The sequence below is a fragment of the Nuphar pumila genome, chromosome 10, assembly GCF_984573655.1.
Source record: "Nuphar pumila chromosome 10, dmNupPumi1.hap1.1, whole genome shotgun sequence".
Classification (NCBI taxonomy): Eukaryota; Viridiplantae; Streptophyta; class Magnoliopsida; order Nymphaeales; family Nymphaeaceae; genus Nuphar; species Nuphar pumila.
Genome location: NC_143258.1, coordinates 95539459 through 95562496, shown reverse-complemented (window position 1 = coordinate 95562496; position 23038 = coordinate 95539459).

Genomic DNA, 23038 nt, shown 5'->3' with positions numbered 1-23038 from the left:
TATATTGTACATATCTAAGATTTGTATGTATCAGTCTTTGTTTTCAACCAAAACAAGGACACGCTAATTATCAAAGTCTTGTGATAAGGAAAGCGGGTACCCACACGAAATGCTTTTTGTTTGTCCCAAAGTCGTGGACCCCATGGGCCACTGATGGTTAGTAGAGGTGGGCCCGCTTTACTGGGGATTCTTGGGTCAGGATGGGCACGTGCCCACCCTGAATGCTATGTGGCTATGCCTTTAATGTTAAGAGGCATGAGCCAGTCTAGGGCAGGCATGAAATCAATAAGTGTTTTCGGATCAAATTTTTTTATGCATTTTGATTATTGTAGATGTGTTTGGACTCCAAGAGCGTGTAAGCTAGGAGTCAAACCACCGGATTGGTTTTCGCTATGGGTTGGTGAGGTCTGCTTGCTTGTCAATTAAAAAGGAACAAAAAACTTGTCAATTAAAAAGGCAAAAAACCTGCTAAAGTGTCCAAAAACGGACAGCAGCAGAAAAAAGTTTCTGAAAAAAACAAATACAGCTAAAGCTTCCAACAACGGATGGTCATGTCCCTTCGCTATGCCCAAAGGACACACGACCGAAGGGGTGGTTGCCATTTCCTTGCTTTCTCGCAGTTTCATGATTGATTGTGTTGCTAGGAATCATTGTAACAGGTGGTGTCTGCTTAGCCACAGCTTGTCAAATAAAAATAGAAAAAAAAAAGCCGTCCAAAAACGGATTCCTTTTCTTGACTAGGCCATGAAAACAGTGTATATGAAAACAAAAAAGTCACTTTCATGAATTCTACTGGTAGCCAAGAGATGATAAAAAACATACAAAATAGAAGTAAAAAAAACTATCAAAGGTCCTCGTACAACCTATACAAACAACACGTGTGGACCCTACTCATAAGAAAAGGCTTGCAAAAGGGCCGTAAAAACTGTCACATGGAAACGGGATAGCATTTTCTACCGGCGGTTGTTTTTATTATCCAGCACAATCTCGCCACGTCTACGTCTACATTGGGTGATGCACTGCACTGGAAGAGGATTATAATGACAAGGATAACAACAAACTAACAAGAAGGATTCTCATTGTTTCACCCTACCCTGTCACGCTGATGATGTAAATACCACTTCCACTACAATAAAAATGTTAATTAGTGATGGACATTTGCGATAGATTTTTTTCATCGCAACTTTGCGATAAATTGGCTAGAGAAAACTTTCTTCATGAATCCGTCACTAAGTAGCGACAGATTAACGATGAAAGTTGTTTCATCGCTAAGCCGTCACTAATTAGCGACGGATTAGCGATAAAAATTGTTTCATCGTTAATCCGTCGCTAATTAGCGACGGATTAACGGCAATGATTTTTTCATCGCTAATTCTCAATACAAGAAAAATATTTTAGCGAGGGAATTTTTCCATCGCTAATCCGTCGCTAATTAGCGACGGATTAGCGAGGGAAAAAATCCCTCGCTAATTTTCGATTTAACAGAGCGCGAAATTTTCCCTCTCTCCCCGTTCGAAATTTAAATCGGCCGCGCTCGATTTAAACCGACTTCTTAGGAGGACAGCGACGTCGGAGAGCATGACGGCGACGAGGCAGTTTCACGGAGGACGGCGACGCCGGAGGACGACGACGTCGGAGGATGCTGGAGGACAGCGACGCCAGAGGACGTTGGAGGACGGCGACGCCGGTTCACGGAGGATGACAACACCGGTTCACGAAGGACGGCGACGCCGGAGAGCATCGGTTCACGGAGGACGGTTCACGGAGGACGATGACGCCGGTTCACGGAGGACGGCGACGCTGGAGAGCACTGGTTTTGTGCAATGCCTGTCGGGTGCGGTATAAGTCCGGCTTATTGTTGCCGGAATACCGCCCGACAGGGATCAATTTTTTATTTTTTTTTTAAATTTAGCGATAGCTTAGCGACGAACATTATCCGTCGCTAATCTGTAGCAAATTAGCCACGGAATTAACGGCAGATAAGTTTTTTCGCTAATTAGCGAGCAAAAATTCGCGATGGTCTCTATCCATCGCTAATCCGTCGCTAAACTGTTTAGCGACGGATTAGCGATGGATAGAGACCATCGCTAATCCACGATTTTTTTGTAGTGTTCGGACCACTTTATGTGTATTATAAATGGCCTTTGGCCTAAGATCCCCCGTTAACCAAGAAAAGTAACGGGTCCTTCCCCCTTCTCTCTATCTGCTACTCCCCTCTTTTGTAATTTTCAACTTATGAATGAAATTTGTTTTCTTTGTCTTTACTGCTATCTCTCACTCTCTTTGAGATTGTGTATGCTCGGATGTGATTGGACACCCTTGTGAGGGGTGTTTGCATGCTTTCTGAACTCGAAAGGTTGACCTGTTTGGGTTGTCAGGTGCCGCACACAGCTTCCAAAATAAGCCCGTGACAACTGGTAATCAAAGCCTAGTTGAGAATTTGGGAGAAGAAATGAGGGGTATTTGCTGAAACTCGCGTGACATTTAAGAATGGATGCAGAGTTTGGTGAACTCGTCGAAAAAGTTCACAAAAGAAAAAAGGCGAAGAAAAAATCTGTCGTAGAGTCGACATAGATGTCTCACCTTGAGGAAATGGTTGGTCCTCTACATAAAAGAGTGATCAAGATGAATAAAAAAATAACAGATTTGACAAGTGACGTTCGTGGTTGCTCCTCTGCGCTAAAAAGTGCACATGACGATTTTGAAAAATTGAATGAGGATGTGAGGGCTGAGTTCAAAGAGCTAAAGGCCACAATCCAGGAATTGTCTGATCGGTTGGATGCTCAAGAAAATGACATGCAAGAACTTCGGGAACGATATGGAGTCCTAAAAAGACTATTGAGAAATGAGATTGGTGGTGTGTCCAATGCCGAAAATCGCGGTAATAATCCACAAGGGGGTAATACAGTGATGTTTCATCGTGAACGACCGAAATTGAAACCAGTGGAACCAACAAAATTTAAAGGCAAAAGAGATGCAAGCATTATGGAGAACTGGCTATGGGATGTAGAACAATTCTTCAATCAAGCAGAGATTGACATCGATGCTGATCGAATATGCACGACAACCAGGTACTTGATTGAGAGTGCTGCTGTATGGTGGATGACGCAATATCGTGGCATGGAACATGGAAGGGTCCTGATTGAATCATGGGATGACTTTAAAAAAGAACTCAGAGGGTATTTCCTTCCACACAACGCCGATGAACTTGCTCGTGACAAACTGATAGCTTTAAGGCATACAAGAAGTATTTTGGAATACGTAGCAACATTCTCTACAATGATGCTTGATATAGAAAATATGTTGGAAATGGATCACATGTACTGCTTCAAAAAGGGCCTACAGTTCTGGGCTCAACAGGAATTGACTCGGATGAGACCTATAGACTTGATACGTGCAATGACTATAGCAGAACAGATAGTTGAGAACCCAAATCGCGGGGGCCCTCAGGGACGACCAAATTAAGGCAATGTTGCTGAAGGTCAAGCCGAGAACCAATATCGACCTCCTCCTCGAGATCAGAGAAATTAGCCCAAAGCACGATAGGAGGGGATTCTAGGGAACATGTTGATACCCCCAAATCTTCGATGTTGGTATTGCAGCGGAAATCACTTTGCTCGAAATTGCCCTAATCAGAACGCGAGGAATGCAGGAAGAACGGCGGCTAATGCCATTGAGATAGAAGAAGCCTCGGTGGAAGAGGATGTCAGGATTGGGGCGGTACAAAGAGTGAATGCGCTAGGAAGATCTTCCTCTGTAACCCCCATGGTTAAGAAGGAACTAATGTACCTGGCGATGACCATCAACAGAAAAGCTACGAAGGCAATGGTCGATACGGGAGCTACTCACAATTTCATGGCCCAAGATGAAGCTCAAAGGTTGGGCCTACAATGGGAACAAAAAGTTGGCCGCATGAAGGCCGTGAACTCTGCAGCATAACCTATTCTGGGAATCTCTCAAAATGTGGCAGTTGGAGCTGGTCAGTGGGTTGGTAGAACAAACTTCTCTATTGTTCTATTGGACGACTTCAAAGTCATTTTGGGAATGGAATTTTTACGAGCAAGCAAGGCTGTGCCTATGCCTCATTTGAATGTTGTTAACTTTATGAGTGAAGAATCCCTCTGTATGATTCCTGCCTCGACGTTGGGGGCACCGAATGTTCATTTGGTTTCTGCTCTGCAGATTAAGAGGGGCCTCCAACGAGGTGATCAAATATTTCTAGTGACAATGCGAGAAGAAGCCAGTGAGAAACTTTCTGCGGAAGTGCCGCCACCTATAGCTGCAATGTTGAAAGAATTTCAAGGAGTAATGCCCCAGGAGTTGCCGAGAAATTTGCCACCGTGAAGAGAAGTAGATCATCAGATTGAGTTGGTGCTAGGTGCACGACCCCTTGCCATGGTGCCCTACAGAATGACCCCGCTCGAGCTGGTTGAACTCAGAAGGCCGTTAGACAAAATGTTGGCTACCAGAATCATTCGCTTCTCAAAAGCCCCTTTTGGAGCCTCTGTCTTATTCCAGACCAAGCATGATGGGTCCAAGAGGCTATGCGTGGACTATCAGACTCTGAACAAGCTGATTGTCAAGAACAAATATCCCCTGCCCCTGATCGTTGATTTTTTTGACCAATTATGGGAAGCCCAGGTGTTCTCGAAATTGGACTTGCGTTCGGGATATTGGCAAGTTAGGATTGCCAAAGAAGATGAAGCCAAAACCACCTGTGTGACGAGGTATGGTGCCTTCGAGTTTTTGGTGATGCTGTTTGGCTTGACGAATACTTCTGCAACGTTCTCTACACTGATGAATCAAATATTCTATCCTCACTTGGATTGTTTTGTGGTTGTATACCTCGATGACATTGTGGTGTATAGCCAGAATATGGAAGAACACATGCGACACCTGTGCATAGTGTTTAAGATTCTAAAAGACAATGAGTTATGTGTAAAAAGGGAAAAGTGTATGTTTGGTCAAGATGAGATAAGTTTCTTGGGCCACGTGATCAGGAAAGGTTGCCTAAGGATTGATAGCCAGAAGATAAGAGTTATTCAGGATTGGGGAAGTCCAACCAAGGTTCCGAAGCTCCGATCCTTCTTGGGTCTGACAAACTACTATCGGCGCTTTATCGAAGGATATTCAGCTATTGCTGCGCCTCTAATTGAATTATTGAATTAAAACAAAAAGTGAGAGTGGACAGAAGAGTGTCAGCGAGCCTTCGAAGATCTAAAAAATGCCATGGTCAAGAAACCAATGTTGCAATTACCGGACCAAGGAAAACCATTCAAAGTCTATACAGATGTGTCAGATTTTGCAATTGGAGGTGTACTAATGCAAAATGGTCACCCAATAGCTTTTGAGAGTCGAAAGTTGAACAATGTTGAGCAGTGATATACAATGCATAAACAGGAAATGACCGCCATAGTCCATTGCTTACGTGCTTGGAGACACTATTTATTGGGGCCGACATTCATTACCTACACCGACAATATAGCCATGAGCTACTTCCAAACTCAGAAAAAGCTTAGTCCAAAATAAGCTCGATGGCAGGAGTTCCTAGCAGAATTCAACATGGTTTTAGAGTATAAACCTGGAAGGACTAATGTAGTAGCAGATGCCTTGAGTAGGAAGGCCAGACTGTCAACCTTGATGGAAGATGCTTGTAGAGGTACTGGACCTCAAAGTGACCTCCTTGATAGAATTTGGGAGGGCTTACGAGAGGATCCCATGGCGCAACAACTGCTTTCCCTGGTGAAAGAGGAAAAAACTAGGCGATTTTGGGAACAAGACAGATTACTGATGACAGTCGAGGGCCGAGTTTATCTGCCCAGGTGGGAAGCTCTGCAACGAGAAATATTGAAGGAGTGCCACGACTCCCCATGGTTTGGTCACCCAGGTCAAGAGAGAACCTTTGCTCTGATAGAGCGAGTTTACTACTAGCCGCAGATGCACAATGACGTAGATGGGTACGTGCGCACCTGCTTGGTTTGTCAGCAGGACAAGGCCATGAATCAAAAGACAACGAGATTGTTGAAGCCCCTGCTTGTGCCGAGTCGACATTGGGAAAGTATCTCGATAGATTTTATTGTCAGCTTACTAACAGTTGAGGGATGCAATATCATCTTTGTCGTGATTGATAGATTTTCAAAATATGTAACATTCGCATCGAGCCCGAATCATTGTTCAACAGAGGACACAACTCGACTCTTTGTGAAGCACATTGTGAAGTATTGGGGAATTTCGGAGAGCATTATTAGTGATCGAGATGCTCGGTTCACAAGTAAGTTTTGGAGAGAAATCTTTCAGTTGTTGGGATCCGAATTGCACTTCTCTACCAGTTTTTATCCCCAAACTGATGGCCAGATCGGACATATTAACAAAATATTGGAGGACTACTTGAGACACTTTGTGAATGCCAATCAGAAGAATTGAAAGGATCTACTCGATATAGCTCAGTTCTATTATAATCTTCAAAAGAGCGAATCGTCAGTGCATAGTCCCTTCGAGATTGTGACAGGACAACAGCCTCAAACACCACACTCCATAGCTGCTCGAGGTCGAGGGAAGGCGCCCTTTGTCTATAATTTTGTTAAGAACTGACATGATCAGACAGAACTAGCAAAGGCATTCCTACACAAAGCAGCTAAGCGAATGAAAAAGTGAGCAGATCAAGGACGACGAGCCATTGAATTCCAAGTCGGGGAGAAAGTGTTAGTCAAATTATACCCCGAAAGGACAACTATATTTCGGAGACACCATCAGGGACTCATTCGAAAGTATGATGGACCCTTCCCCATTATTCAAAGGATCGACAAACTAGCTTATAGACTAGACCTCCCTCCCAGCTTTCAGGTACATCCTGTCTTTCATGTGTGCAATCTGAAGCCATTCAACGAAGATGAAGAAGATCTGAGTCGCAGTTCGCCTTAACGGTCTCCTATTCCTCAACGAGCCCCCTCTACAACAGTGCCAGTTTCACGAGAAGTTGATTTTATCATTGATCATGTCCATAACTATCTTGGAGAAGTAAAGAAGTATCTGGTGAAATGGAAAGGTCTACCAGTGAGTGATGCCAGTTGGGAGACTCCACAAAATATTCGTGAGTTTCAGCAAGCAATTGAAGACTATCAGAAAAAAGATGGCGCCGACGACGACGCCAGTTTGGGCGGGGGAGTGTGTTTCACCCTGCCATGTTGATTCCTCCTTGCCCTGATGTAAATACCACTTCGGACCTCTGCAGGTGCATTATAAATGGCCTTTGGCCTAAGATCCTCCGTTAACCAAGAAAAGTAACGGGTCCCTCCCCCCCCTCTCTCTCTTTGCTGCTCCCCCCCTTTGTAATTTTCAACTTATGAATGAAAGTTGCTTTCTTTGTCTCTGCTGCTATCTCTCTCTCTCTTTGCTGCTCTCTTTGAGATTGTGTATGCTCGGATGTGATTGAACACTCTTGTGAGGGGTGCTTGCGTGCTTTCTGAACTCGAAAGGCCGACATGGTTGGGTTGCCAGGTGCCGCACGTGGCTTCCAAAATAAGCCCGTGACACTCATGATACATATAGCGATAATCACTCTCAACAACATTTTCATATTCTATCTCAACACCAGTCTTGTAAAGATAAAGAGTCCAAAACAAAAGGAAACAGTTAAACTATCCAGCCTTGTACTCAAGCCCGAGTTAGCTATATATTGTAATGGCTTTGGCCATAAAGATAAGAAAAAAAAATCCCAACTGATCCATGGACGTAGGCACAGTATTGTTGAACCATGTAAAACTGGTGTTATGCCTCTCTCTTCCTCTCATTCTCTAGTATTTTCCCAAGCATTTGATATTCAGCGAGTTGTAAAACTTGTTTATGGTATTAGAGCCAGACCGTACAATTCATTCCGGTCCTCTTCCAATGGCTTCTGCAACACCAGTCTCATCATCCTCTAAATTCTAATACCCAACAATATTAAATGTCGCAAATTTTGTCTCTTTGAAACTGACTCTCACCAACTATCTTCTATGGAGAATGCAACTCATGAGATTGATCTAGAGTCAAGATTTACAAGGGTTCATCAACAATGAAGTGGCCACCCATGAACAATTCATTGTTGACGCCAACGATAACCATACATAAAATGCTGATTACGTGGCTTGGAGAAAATCTGATCATTTGCTAAAAGGCTGGACAACTGGTATATTATATGAGGATGTACTCTAATTTATCGTTGGTTTTGACACAACAACCCAAGTTAGGTCAACCCTTGAAGAAGCATTCACTCTAGATTCTCAAGAATGAGAATGTTGCCTCCTCCAAAAGTTGCAAACTTTTTGCAAAGGTAATCTTTCCCTCGTCGAGTATATTGATGCATTAAAAAAATACATGCTATGAACTTATTGTCATTGGCAAGCCTGTTGATGATAGAGCCAAGGTGTTTTCTCTTCTGAATGGGCTAGGTCAAGGCTACGAGGCTTTTGTTATTTCTATGATGAAGCCTCTTGTCCCAACTTACAAAAAACCCGTTTCTCTTTTCCAAGCACATGAAACATTCAAAACCCTTCAAAACTCTGACATGAAGCCTATCATAATCAAAATATGGCTTTTGTAAGCCAACATCAGTACAAGAATTACAACAACAAAAGAGAAAGCTATCAAAATCAAAATAGATTCTCATCCAGAGGTTACGATTTTTCTCAAATGAGAAACCAGTCCACACAGCAAATGAACCCAAGTTTTAATTAGAACTCTCAAAACAATCAAAATTGTCAAGAAAAATTTGGCCAAAATAACCAACAGAAAGATAAGGGTGTTGTTTATCAGTTCTATTTGAAGCCTAACCACTCTGCGTTGAGGTGTTATCATAGATTCAATCAGATGTACCGGGCTAGTTATATACCTCAAGCATTGGTTGTCATAACTGTGTCAAATAACTAGGATCACACATGGTTCCCCGATACTTTGCGCTCCCATATTACTGTCAATCCAAGTAAGCTTTCTAGCAATTTTTGATATTACAGTGGTAAGAAAATTATGGTTGGGAATGAAAATAAACTCCCAGTTACCTATGTTGGTACAACTGACCTTAAGGTCACAACAAACAATATTAAACTTGAAAATGTCTTAGTTGTTCCGAAAATAAAGAAAAACCTCATATAAGTAGGTCAATTGACATCTGACCTACCTTTATTTTTTGAGTTTTATAATGATCAATTTTTTATAAAGGACAAGGAGACCAAGATCGGGTGATAACCTCAGAGCTTAGGAGTGCAAACCTTTTTATTTTAGAGCAAAGTAATAAGGAGGCGTTCTTCTCAAATCAGCATTGTTTAACCAGCAAGGAAGATTGGCATGGCCATTTGGGACACTCAAACTTGTCTTTTTGAAAAATAAAAATTTGATTTCTCTTTCTAGTAGCAAGAATAAAGAGTTTTGTGATAGTTGTCTTATGGCCAAATCTCATCGGCTTCCCTTTTATGACTCAAAAAAATCATGTAGTGAACCATTTGATAAAGTTTATTGTGAGATCTAGGGATCTGCCCCCGAGTCTTTATATCAAGGTTTCAAATATTATGCTATTCTGGTTGATGATTTTTCTAGATATATCTGGATTGATCCATTGAAGCTTAAATTTGATTTTCTGGCATGTTTTTATGAGTTTCACAAAAATAGTGGCAAATAGATTCCAACATTTTATTAAGAGCTTTCACTCTGATCGTTCCCTTGCGACTTACAATGTACAGTTGCGCTTAGAGTCTGTTTTTCTTTTGTTGAGTCTGATGTAAGCTGCCTGGTTCAGGTGAATCAATACCCCGAAGGGGCAGCCCGTATACTTGAACTGTAATTGCCTACGAGCAAAATTGTGAATGAAGTAAATGCGTTGAGTTTTCTTTTGTTTACCCTCGTTGTGATTGCAATTTTTCTCCCTCTATTCTCTCTTGCTCTCTTGCACTCTGATTACAAGCTTTCGCGATCGACAAACGAGCTGACGAGTAGGCTTGCAACGGTGAGGAAGGACCGTCGCGCTGCGCTGGCCCATTGAAAGAAATAGGCCTGTGACAAGTGGTACTAGAGCCCGTTCTCGTGTTGGGAAAGGGACTTCGGAGTCGGTGTCGACAGACACGCCGACAGGATGCGATTTGTGAGCAAGACATCATGGCGCCTTATCAAAACTTGCGCAACACCAAAGGCAAAGCAGTTGATGAAGCTAAGGATATGGGTTCACCTCGGGGCCAAGAAGAGTTGGCTGCAACTGTTAACAAGCTGGTGGAAGAGGTGACTTCGCATGAGGAAGTGATTTCACACGTACGTGAATCATTCAATAGACTGAATGATGTGGTGGCGAGCCTGCAAGAGCAGGTAACCTTATTAATGGGGCAAGTCACTTCATTGATGACTACAGTGGTCGACTTGCAGTCTGAAGTAGGGGAGCTTCAGCTGAAGAACCGTGCGTTGCAGCGGATGGTGACCCTAAATGGCGGAAATGGTGAGAGATCATCAAGGATTGATGTACCAAGACCCACAAAATTCAATGGTTCTCGCGACAGCAAGGCCATTGAGAACTTCTTGTTCCAAGTAGAAGACTACTTGGATATCCAGAATGTGACCCTCAAAGATATGAGGATTAAGGCTGTAGCGGCCTTACTTGATGGGGATGCTATCGCTTGGTGGAAGCGAAAGCGCAATGACATGAAGAGGGGTCAATGTGTGATAGACACCTTTGATGACTTCAAAATGGAGTTGCGCAACTACTTTATGCCAAGAAATGCGCAGAGGCAGGCTTACTGGATGATTCGTGAGCTTAAACACACTGGTTCATTGCAAGACTATGTCAGAACGTTCCAGAAGCTTATGCTGGAGATACCTAACATGCCAGAAGACAACATGCTCAACTGGTTCATTGTGGGACTTCAGCCATGGGCACAGTCTGAAGTGGAAAGGAGCAACCCCCGTATTTTGGAAGATGCATATGTGGCGGCTGAGCGCTTAGTTGACACTCAGTGCAAGCCTTTCACCTCATCAACCAAAGTTGGGAAAAAGCCTGACCACGGAGGCAAGAAGGATGAGCAGCGCAATGATAAAGGTGAGGCGTCGACACGCCATCAATCCGAAAAGAAACAAAACTTTACAAAGCATAACAACAACAACAACAAGGGTGCGGTTGTGACATGTTGGTTCTGCGGCGATAGACATATCGCCAGACAGTGCCCAAAGCACCTTATAAAGGACGACGAGCAAGCCAATGCTGCACGGGAAGAATGCAGCGATACTGAATGCAGTGACACTAAGACCATGCAACCAAGGATGGGGGCCATGCGATTGATTAACGCAGCTAGAAGTTGCACAGCTAAGAACATGCAGGTTAGTAAGGAACTTATGTACGTAGAAGTCATTATGAATGAAAAGTCTACTTCAGCAATGGTAGACTCCGGGGCCACACACAACTTTGTCTCGCGGGAAGAGGCAGAACGGTTGGGCTTGAAAACTGGGACAAAGCAGAGGACTATCAAAACAGTAAACTCTGAGGCCAAGCCCATCCTTGGTGAAGAAAGAGATGTGGCTACTCAAGTGGGGAGTTGGGTCGGCAAAGCCAACTTCTCTATGGTGCCCCTGGACGATTTCAAGGTGATTCTGGGTATAGAGTTTCTGTGAAACCAGAATGTTATGATGCTGCCAAAGTTTAACACATTGACGATCATGGGGTCAGACCTGTCCCACACAGTGCAGTGCCTTACGCAGAAAGGTAAGTCTTCAGTGTTATTGACAATGCAACTGAAGAAGGGTGTCAAGCATGGGGAGCAAACATTCTTAATTGCAGTGCGTGCAGATGAAGAGAAGATAGAAGCAGTAGTGTCGCCGACCCTAGCCCCACTATTGGAGGAGTTTCGGGAGGTGATGCCTTCGAAATTGCCAAAGCGTCTTCCGCCAAGACGTGAGGTCGACCACAATATTTAGTTGACCCCAGGAGCGAAGCCTCCGGCAATGGTTCAATATCGTATGGGGCCAGCTGAACTGAAAGAGCTGCGCAGACAGCTAGACGAGATGTTGGATGCAGGCATTGTTCGTCCATCAAAAGCCCCATTTGGTGCCCCAGTCCTTTTCCAGATGAAACATGATGGCTCTAAATGGTTATATGTGGATTACCGTGCTCTAAATAAGGTCACGGTGAAGAACAAGTACCCATTGCCATTGATAGCGGATTTGTTTGATCAGCTAGGCAGTGCCCGTATCTTTTCCAAGCTAGATCTGCGATCGGGTTACTGGCAGGTGAGGATTACCGAAGGTGATGAGCCCAAAACAACTTGCATCACCCGCTATGGTGCTTACAAATTTCTAGTAATGCCATTCGGGTTGACAAATGCTCCAGCCACGTTCACGACTTTAATGAACCAAATCTTCTACCCTTACTTAGACAAGTTTTTGGTAGTCTACCTGGATGATATCGTGATCTACAGCAGTAACATGGAGGAACATGTCGGGCACTTGCAAACAGTGTTTCAGATGCTGAAGAAGAATGACCTCTATGTCAAACAAGAGAAGTGTCTCTTCGGGTAGGAGAAGATCAACTTCCTTGGCCACGTTGTGGGACGTGGTGTGCTGCGTATGGATGGGCAGAAGATAAGGGCCATCCAGAAATGGGTTCCGCCAAGCAAAGTGCCAGAATTACGGTCATTCCTCGGTTTGGCAAACTATTATCGGCGTTTCATCGAAGGTTATTCCCTCATTGTTGTGCCCCTCACAGATTTGTTAAAGAAGAATCGGGTATGACTCTGGACAGGAGCGTGCCAAGATGCCTTCGATGGCTTGAAGAAAGCCTTAGTGAGGGAGCCAGTGCTGCGACTGCCAAATCATTCGAGACCCTTTGAAGTCCACACTGATGCCTCAGACTTTGCCATTGACGGAGTTATTGTGCAAGATGGTCATCCGATCGCATATGAGAGTCGCAAGCTGAAAGATGTAGAGAGGCATTACATAGTGCATGAACGTGAGATGACCGCCATTGTGTATTGCCTCAGAACATGGCAGCACTACGTTTTGGGTGCCGAGTTCATCGTCAAGACGGACAATGTAGTCATGAGCTATTTTCAGACGCAGAAGAAGTTGATGCCTAAACAAGCTCGATGGCAGATGTTTTTGGCTGAGTTCGACTTTGCCTTGGAGTACAAGGTTGAAAAGACCAATGTTGTGGCAGATGCCCTGAGCCGTAGGGCTGAACTGGCAGCTACGATTGCGGAGCCTTCTAAAGTGCATTTGGAGGGTGCATTGCTGAGCCGCATCTGCGAGGGTACGTAGCAGGATCCGACCGCACAACACCTTGTTTCTCTGGCGCAGGCAGGGAAGACTCGGCAATTTTGGCTACAGGATGACACCCTCGTAACAAAAAGGGGACACATCTTTGTGCCACAGTGAGGAAGCCTTCGTCGAGAGCTACTCAAGGAGTGCCATGATACACTATGGGCCGACCATCCTGGTCAGGAGCGGACCTTAGCACTCCTTGAGCGAGGCTACTATTGGCCGCAGATGAGAGACAACATTGAGGGGTATGTGCGGACATACCTCATCTGCCAGCAAGATAAGAGGATAAACCAGAAGGCTGCCGGTCTCCTTGAGCCTCTATCAATTCCAGAACGTCCTTGGGATAGCATCTCCATGGACTTTATTGTTAGTTTGCCGAAGGTAGAGAGCCTCAATTCTATTTTGGTTGTGGTGGATCGTTTCTCAAAGTATGCCACCTTCATCCCAGCTTCCAAGGAGTGCCCTGCAGAGAAGACTGCAGAGTTGTTTGTAAAGCATGTGGTAAAGCACTGGGGCATACCAAAGAGCATTGTGAGTGATTGCGATGCTCGCTTCACGGGCAAGTTCTGGCGTGAAGTATTTCGGCTACTTGGCTCTGAGTTGCTGTTTTCAACAAGTTTCCATCCGCAGACAGAGCGCATCAATGAGATACTGAAGCAGTACCTTAGGCACTTTGTTAGTGCCAATCAGAAAAATTGGGTGAAGTTCCTTGATGTGACAATTTTGTTATAATCTGCAGAAAAGCGAGTCTTCAGGCCACAATCCGTTTGAGATAGCCACGGGGCAGCAGCCACTAACCCCGCACACTCTTGCCACACAAGAAAAGGGAAGGCCATCCTTCGCCTATCAGTTTGTTCGCGACTGGCACAAGCAAAATGAGTTGGTGAAGGCATTCTTACACAAAGCGGCAAAGAGAATGAAGAAGTGGGCGGACAAACACCATCGGCCCGCAGGGTTCCAAGTTGGGGACCAAGTGTTGGTGAAGTTATATCTTGGTCACACAAGCATCTTCCGCGGGCGGCACCACGGAATACTCAGAAAGTATGAGGGACCCTTCACCATCACAAAGAAGGTGGGGAAGCTGACATACAAGCTGGAGTTGCCCCCAGACTTCAAGGTGCGCCCGGTGTTCCACGTGTGCAACCTCAAGCAGTTCCATCCAAATGATGGAGACCCGGAACGCAGTGTGCCACAACGCGCTCCCATCATGCAGAGAGTCCCAGCAGCACAACGGGCCGAGAAGCACCTCAGTCATATCCTTCGCCATAAGGTCAACTACTTGGGACAAGCAAAGAAATACTTGGTGCAGTGGAGGAAACAACGGAACCAACATAAGAGCCTGCATTTCGAATGAACAACCGCTACCCGACTGAAGTCAGGGCTTACCACGAAACAGATGGCGCCGAGGACGACGCATGATTTGAAGGGGGGAGCATGTTCCCTTGCGACTTAGAGTGTACAGTTGCGCTTAGAGTCTGTTTTTCTTTTGTTGAGTCTGATGTAAGCTGCCCGGTTCAGATGAATCAATATCCCGAAGGGGCAGCCCGTATACTTGAACTGTAATAGCCTGCGGGCAAAATTGTGAATGAAGTAAATGCGTTGAGTTTTCTTTTGTTCACCCTCGTTGTGATTGCTTCTTGTGATTGCAATTTCTCTCCCTCTATTCTCTCTTGCTCTCTTGCACTCTGATTACAAGCTTCCGTGATCGGCAAGCGAGCTGACGAATAAGCTTGCCGCGGTGAGGAAGGACCGTCGCGCCGCACTGGCCCATTGAAGGAAATAGGCCCGTGACACTGATGGTGGAGGCGAATTCATGAGTTCCAAAATTATTTAAAAGATCATGAAATTCATCATAACCTTTCTTGCCTAAGTACACCCGAGCAAAATGGATGAGTACAAACTTGAACTCCCTGTATTTTTTCATGCAAATTTACCAACTAAATATTGGGTCAAAGTTTTTCTCACTGTCGTATGGATCATAAATAGGCTTCCTAGCAAGGTTTTTAAACGATATCTCCTTATTCACAAAAGGCCGACATACAATTATTTGCGTATTTTTGGCTCCCTTTGTTTCTCACAATAAGCTCTTTCCTAGATATTTACCTTGCATATTCTTGCAATATAGCGATAACTACAAGGGGGTATTGCTGCCTACATGTTGACACAGGCTGGGTTTATATAAGCCGTCATGTTATATTTGATGAAAGACGAAAGTTATTTTTCTTTTAAGAACAAGTGTCAAGGCAACCAACCCATTGATTTTTCAAAATGGAATGATAACCACAATGAAACATGCATGCAACAGGTCACAAATGACATTCATGGTTCAACCATTAATCACCTCCATCTCACCAACATCAACGATTTAGCAGGATCGGCTTCTAGTCCAGCAACACATCAAATTGGTGACCAGTCCGCTCACGTCATTGCTGCAAATCAGGTGAACCCAAATCAATATGTAGTGCAACCTCAAAATTTGGTCCTGACCACTCCCAATTTAGCCCAAGACTCTTTAATGCTTCCATACATACATCATCCAGCTGAACGAGTGGTTAACAATCATGGAATGATAACAAGGTCTCAACTTAGAATTATTAAGCCAAATCCTAAATACTTTTTTGCTCAACTTGATATTCATCTTGAACCAAAAAATGTTAAAGTTGTTTTAGCCATTCTAGGCTGGTTACAAGATATGAAAGAAGAAATGTCTACCCTGTTTCAAACTAATACTTGGGATCTTGTCCTGAATCAACCAAATATGAACATTGTCAGTTGCAAATATGTTTTTAAGACCAAGTTAAAGGTTGACGACACCATAGATAGACTCAAAGCTTGGCTGGTGGTAAAAGATTTTACTCACCTGCCCGGTATTAATTTCATTGAGACTTTCTCACCAATCATAAAGCCTTCCACCATTCACATAGTTTACTGATGGCTTTAGCTTTCAAATGGCCTATAAGACAACTTGACATTAAAAATGCCTTCTTGCACATGTCTTTAGATGAACCAGCCTTCATGGGCCAACCACTTGGGTTTCAAGATCCTTATCAACCCAATCATGTCTCTAAGCTCAATAGAGCTCTCTATAGTCTCAAGTAATCTTCTTGCACATGGTTTGATCGGTTTAGTACCTTCCTGCTAGCTCTTGGATTTTATTGCAGTGTGGCCGACTCATCTTTATTCATTTGTCGTCACTCACATGGATGCATTTTTCTCTTGCTTTATGTTGATGATAGATCTCGGTGAATTGCACCATTTCTCTCACCAACAACCATACCACTTGTCAGCTTAGTAAGGAGTTTGCTATGAAAGATCTCGGTGAATTGCACCATTTTTGGGAGTTTAGGTTCAAAAGTTTAATGAGGGTTTGTTTCTTGATAAAACAAAATATGATATTGATATTTTAGAAAAAGCTCTGATGAATGACTGTAGGCTAATCTCCACTCCTATGGTTGGATGTACTAACTAGCAGATGAATGACTGTAGGCTAATCTCCACTCTTATGGTTGAATATCCTACCCCGCCAACAAATTCTCCACCATTTGTAGATATTCAATATTATCAGTCTTGTGGGCAGTTTACAATATCTCACATTCACTTGTCTTGATTTATCTTATAGTGTGAATTTTGTATGTCAATACATGCATGCTTCGACAATCTTCCATTTTTAGCTCGTCAAATGTATTTTAAGGTATATTAATGGTACCATTCATTATGACATTCGCTTCCTTGCTCACAACCCCCTTATTTTATATGGGTTTTCTTACATTGATTGTATTGGTTGCCCTATCACCCCGAGATCCACTTTCGGCTATAATATTTATCTTGGAGGTAATTGCATATCTTAGAGTGCAAAAAAGTAACCTACTGTTGTCCAGTCCAGCATAGAAGCCTAATATCGGTCTTTGGCTTTGACCACTACTGAAATCACTTGGATTACTTTCATTCTTAGTGATCTTGGTGTGTTCATTTCTCAGGCCCTGACCATCATCTGTGATAATCTCTCTGCCCTGCACATGACAGTCAACCCGACGTTTCATAACTGGTCTAAACACATTGAGATAGATTACCACTTTGTTTGGGAAAAGGTTGCTCAACGACAATTGGTCACACCATTTATTCCCTCTTATTAGCAAGTTGCTAACATTTTTACTAAAACATTGACCAAGCTTAGCTTCCAGTCTTTACGGCCTAAACTCAGTTTATGGCTCTCTCCAACGCTTAGTTTGAAGGGGGTATTATCAGTCTTGCTGTCAACACAGACTCGCTTGGTCCATCCAGACCGAGCCGGTTTGTCGAAAAGCACAGACCCAACTCGGTCTTGTCCGAACCCAATCGGTATGTTGCTTAACCCAAACCTGACTCGGTATGTTCAAACCAAGTTGGTATGTCCAGACTGAGTCAATCTGTTTTATATATTTTTTTTGGCTTGGTCTAGGCATGCCAAGACTGAGCCTACTTGGTCAGGCTGACTCGGCTCAGTCTAGGTCACTCAAGCTGATGGTCGACTCGGCCTACAAAAATGCAAACCGAGTCTGCCAAAAGTCTCTCAATAGTTCCAACAATGTCTGTTGCTGGACTGTTTCCATTTTCTGAAAATAGGGGACGACAACACCGCTAATGATCGCCAATCACCGGCGGATGCAGTCCCCCTCTCCTCCTCCAGTGACGGTAGCTGAGAGGGAACCTCTTCTACCCCACCCTCCAACAGTGGTGCAGATATAGGGTTTTCCCTATCTCTGTTTCACTAAAACTCATTGGCAACTAAGGAGTTGTCAACGACTTAGCGTTAAAACAACAGAAAAAAATGAAAGCCAGGGTGATGAGGGCTTACCTAATGCTGACACTCCTTCCCATTCTCCTTCTTCTCCTTAGTACTTCGAATGGAGAAGGGGAGGATCCCCCCTGCTTTTACGCAAATTTTAAACTTTTGGAGGAAACCGTTCCCCTCCCCCCCTTCTTTCTCTCCCATGTTTAATTTCATGGGAGAGGAAGGGGGAGGTGGTTCCCCCTTATGTCGTAACTGCCCTATGATGGGGAAGGTGTTACAATTTCACCCCCTTACAAGAAGATTCATCCCAAATCTTTCTAAAAAATAATTGGGGAAACTGTGCTCGAATATCTGCCTCATTCTTCCATGTAGTCTCATCCTTACTGTGATGCTTCCATCTCACTAGGGTCATCAGAACAACCTTGTTTCTGAGCTTGGGCTTCTTAAATTCAAATACCTCAATTGGTTCTTCCCGAATACTTAAATCTTCTTGGATGTCCAATACCGATTTTATTGTATCCAGTATATGTGAAGGATCTGGTATGCACTTTCTTAACATGGATACATAAAATATATTATGTATCCTGAAGTGCGGTGGGGGTAATGCCAACTAATGAGCTGTAGACCCTATCCTTTTCAAAATCTCGAATGATCCGATATACCTTGGACTTAATTTGCCCTTCTTTTTGAAGCTCATTACCCTTTTAAACGATGATATTTTCAAGAAGACATGATCACCTTGCTCGAACTCCAACTCACGTCGCCTCTTATCTCCATAACTTTTTTGATGACTTCTGAGCTACTTGGAGTCTCTCACAGATGAATTTGATTTGATCTTTCATTTTCGAACCAATTTAGGTCCTAAGGTCTTTTTTTCACCTACGTGGTCCCAGCATATAGGCGTTCTACAACGTCTCCCATATAAGGCTTCGCAGGGAGCCATACCAATACTGGCTTGGAAACTGCTATTATAGGCAAATTCAATTAGTGGTAGAATCTCATGCCAAGAGTCACGATACTCTAGTGTACAAGCTTGCAAGATATCCTTCAGTGTTTGGATGGTTCTTTCTGATTGCCCATTTGTCGGTATGCGAAAAGTTGTGCTCATTTTCAACTTAGTTTTCATTGCTTCTTGAAAACTTTGCCAAAACTTGGAGGTGAATTTTAAATCTCTATTAGAAACAATGGAGTTTGGCATTCTGTGCAATTTCACTATCTCTCTAATAAAAAGACGAGCAAACTGTTTGAAGGAACACATTATCTTACACGTGAAAAAATGTGCAGACTTGGTCAATCTATCGACAATCACCCAAATTGCAATTAATCCTTTTTTGGTCTTAGAGAATCTTGTGACAAAATCCATCGTTATATTTGCCCACTTCTATACAAAGATTGGTAGTGGTTGCAATAGTCCACCCGGCCTCTGATGTTCAATCTTTACTTGTTGACATATTAGGCACCTACTAACAAACTCAACGACATCCCTCTTCATTCTATTGTACCAAAAATTATTCTTTAAATTCTTGTACATCTTTGTACTTTCAGGGTGAATAGAATATCTGAAATAATGTGCCTCAGCAAGCAATTATTTCCTAAGTTTCTCATCTTTAAGAATATATACACGATCTCAAAATCTTAGCATACCTTGGTCATCTACTTTGAAATTAGGATCTTTACCATTAATTATTATTGACCTGATTCTTTTTAACTCTTGATCTAAGAGTTATTTCTCTTTAATTTTGTCCCAAATTTTAGAACCTAAGGTCGTTTAAGCAAACATCAACTCACTCAGAAGACATTGCACTTCTGATTTTTGCTCCATAATGTTGACCAACAGATTTGATATAGATATTCTCATGATTGAATCAACTTTTTGACTGAGTGCGTCAACTACTACATTAGCCTTCTCTAGGTGATACTTTAGTTCAAAGTCATAATCTTTTAGTAATTTCAACCATCGCCTCTGTCTCATATTCAATTCCTTTTAAGAGAACAAATATTTTAAACTTTGATGGTTAGTGAATACCTCAAATTATTCTCCATATATATATAGTATCACCATATTTTTAGTGCAAACACTACCGCCGCCAATTCCAGGTCATGAGTTGAATAATTTATCTCATGCATCTTTAGTTATCGCGAGGCGTATATGATAACCTTGTTGTGTTGCATCAAGATGCAACCCAATCTTTTATGCGATGCATCGTTATAAATGGTAAAACTGCCAATGCCAGAATATAAAACTAACACTGGTGCAGTGGTTAATCACTTCTTGATCTCTTAGAAGATTTTTTTGCACTTTTCATCCCATTTGAACTTCACATCTTTCTTTGTCAACTTAGTCATGGGAGCTACCAATATTGAAAATCCTTTCACAAAGCGCCCGTAATAACCAGCTAACCCCAAAAAACTTTAAATTTCTATGTCATTCTTGGGTGTAGGCCAGTTGGTCACTGCCTTAACTTTTGTTTGGTCTACCATCACTCCTTTTTTACTAATGCTATGTTCCAAAAATGAGACCTGATCAAGCCAGAACACACACTTAGAGAACTTAGCATATAGTTTATGATCTTTAAGTATTTACAAAACTGTTCTCAAATGTTCTGCGTGTTGTTCCTTACTGACCGAATATATGAGGATGTCGTCCACGAATACCATCACTAACTTGTCTAAGAATGGTTTGAACACTCAGTTCATTAAATCCATGAATGTAGTTGGGGCATTTGTCAGCTCGAAGGGCATGACTAGAAATTCATAATGACCATATCTTGAGCAAAACGTTGTCATGACAACATCTTCTTCTCGGATCTTTAGCTGATGATACCCATAACATAGATCCAACTTAGAAAAATAAATTGCACCTTATAGTTCAAATAAATCATCTATCCTTGGCAGATGATACTTGTTCTTTATTGTCACTGCATTTAATTTCTTGTAGTTGATGCACATACATAGTGACCCATTTTTTTTTCATGAACATGATCAGTGCGCCCCATGGTGACACCGATGGTCGGATAAATCCAATATCCAACACCTCCTGCAGTTGATCCTTGAGTTCCTTGAGCTCTACAGGTCCCATCCTATATAGTAGAATAGAGATGGGTGTTGTACCAGGAGCTAGATTTATTTGGAACTCGACGTTTCTATCCGGTGGAAGTCCTGAAAGTTCTTTAGAAAAAATATCTATGAATTCTCCCATAATTTTTACCTCTGGAACTGAAAGTTTATCATCGACTTCAGTCTTTGTATAAGCCAAGTACCCAATACAACCCTTCTGTAGATACTGAATGACTTAAAAACATGAAATAATGGCCGATTTCATAAGATTTCTGATACCCTGAAAGGTGAAAGTTGAGGTTTCGAGGTGTTGAAAAATGTTGTTTTTTCTTCAACAATTAATGATTGCATGATGGTAAGATAACCAATCCATGCTCAAGATAACGTTCACTCCCTGAAAGTCCAATATTGAAAGGTCTACCAACAATAGACGTTCTTTGACTTGTACTTTGCACCCTTGGATGACTTCATCTACACACTAACTTTCCTACATGTATCTTTACTTGGTACTTTATTTCTAGAGGTACATGTGAAACATATAATAGTGCGTTACATGTAATTTCCATGCTTGATCTATGTCAATTGTTATGTCAATATATGTGATCATTGATGGGTCTATTTACAATGAATATAATGAAGATCACTTTAGTTATATGTTGACACAATCAATGGACCAGATTGTTAGAGATGTCATTTGGTAAGATAGTGTTATTGAGCTCATAAAGTTATTGTATAATGCATGATTGTATAATGACATATGTGGCCCAAGTGGGAGATTGTTAGATATTTTGTGTGGATCTACGTATGTAATTAACCACTCATTATAAACTATCTAAGGTATGGGCCCATTTAAAGTGATCTTATGCAGTTGGGCCATATGACATCTCATAAAGTTGGTTCTAATAATGTATGAAAGTGCACTAGTATCGAGGCAACGAGCACTAGAGGGGGGGTGAATAGTGCTTTTAAAACTTTCTGCGGAATATTGAAGGATTTTGCAAATCTCAAAGCAAACACACAAAGAACACGAGATTTTATCCTGGTTCGGTCAAACCCGACCTACATCCAGTCCCCAAGCAAAACCCGTTTGAGATTTTCCACTATCAACCTTGTAAACTACAAGATCACACAGACCATAACCGGTCCCACTTTCAGTAACAATCCCACTGAAAGCAAACAACTCCTTTACACCAAGGAGTCCTTCTTTTTACAGAAAATAAATAACAACTTACAATACAACCTATGAGCCTTCCTTTTGAATGCAAATGAGATGCAATTGGCTTTTGAGGTTGTTGAAACACTCTACTCACGAATTCACTATCTCTCAAAGTGATTTGAGTGAAAAACTGAAGTGAAAATATCACGTGAGTGAGAAAACAAATACTTGAATGAATAGGAGTGAAAAGCAAGAAGTAATTCAATATAATTCTATTGAATTTGATGTTTTTGAGTGTAGAATGCACTCATATTTATAGTTAAAATATTTCATACGTTGAGAGTATGAAAGGGTGTCAAAACTGTCCATTTTGAACGATCAAAACGTTTAAAAAATGAAAAGACACGCCTTTTTTGAAGTTTCAGGAAAACGACAAAATTAGTCGACTGAAACATCAGTTAGTCGACTAATAGTTAGTTATTAGTAGATTGACAGTTATCGTCGGTCGAGTGATCTGTTAATCGAGCCGTTTGAAAATCTGAACTTTTGAAACTTAGTCGACTTGAGAAAAGTTAGTCGATTGATAATATCATCAGTAGACTGAAAAACCTTTTAGTCGACTGCTGCTAAAAACTTCTGAAAAACAAACATTCTGTTCGGTCGACTGATAAAAAGCATTAGTCGATTGCTGCTAAATTTTTCAGAAAACACATGTTCTGTTCAATCGACTGATAAAACCATTAGTCGACTGCTGCTAATTTTTCAGAAAACAGACATTCTGTCCAGTC